The following is a 1,125-nucleotide window of genomic DNA, read 5'->3' on the forward strand; positions in this document are numbered from 1 at the left end:
AGTGAAGACTAAAGCTTGCCCACATGAAAGATGTTTCTAACATCTTAAATGAAATGTTTTAGCAGTGCAGGAATCAAATTTCAGTGAGTTACTAGTTTTATGATCATGAACATATGTTTGAGCTTCTATGCATAAATCGAATAGTTTCAGCGTTTCTGTGAACAGAAACACTCTTTTAGTGCAACTAAGCAAATGAACAGAAAGAAAGCACAAAAGTGCTGAGAACATTCTTTCTCTGTTAGAGAATGATAGTTTGTACAAAGTGAAGACTAAAGCTTGCCCACATGAAAGATGTTTCTAACATCTTAAATGAAATGTTTTAGCAGTGCAGAAATCAGATTTCAGTGAGTTACTAGTTTATGATCATGAACATATGTTTGAGCTTCTATGCATAAAACGCTCAGTTTAGCGGTTCTGTGAGAAACACTCTGTTAGTGCAACTAAGCAAATGAACAGAACAGAAAGAAAGTACACAAGTGCTGAATACATTCTTTCTCTGTTAGAGAATGATAGTTTGTACAAAGTGAAGACTAAAGCTTGCCCACATGAAATATGTTTCTATCATCTTAAATGAAATGTTTTAGCAGTGCAGAAATCATATTTCAGTGAGTTACTAGTTTTATGATCATGAACATATGTTTGAGCTTCTATGCATAGAACTCTCTGTTTAGCGCTTCTGTGAACAGAAACACTCTGTTAGTGCAACTAAGCAAATGAACAGAAAGAAAGCACACAAGTGCTGAAAACATTATTTCTCTGTTAGAGAATGATAGTTTGTACAAAGTGAAGACTAAAGCTTGCCCACATGAAAGATGTTTCTAACATCTTAAATGAAATGTTTTTTGCAATGCAGAAAACAATTTCAGTGAGTTACTAGTTTTATGATCGTGAACATATGTTTGAGCTTCTATACTGATAGTTTAGCGCTTCTGTGAACAGCAACACTCTGGTAGTGCAACTAAGCAAATGAACAGAAAGAAAGCACACAAGTGCTGAAAACCTTGTTTCTCTTTTAGAGAATGATAGTTTGTACAAAGTGAAGACTAAAGCTTGCCCACGTGAAAGATGTTTCTAACATCTTAAATGAAATGTTTTAGCATTGCAGAAAACAGATTTCTGTGAGTT

This window comes from Cyprinus carpio, chromosome A7 (assembly GCF_018340385.1).
Source record: "Cyprinus carpio isolate SPL01 chromosome A7, ASM1834038v1, whole genome shotgun sequence".
Classification (NCBI taxonomy): Eukaryota; Metazoa; Chordata; class Actinopteri; order Cypriniformes; family Cyprinidae; genus Cyprinus; species Cyprinus carpio.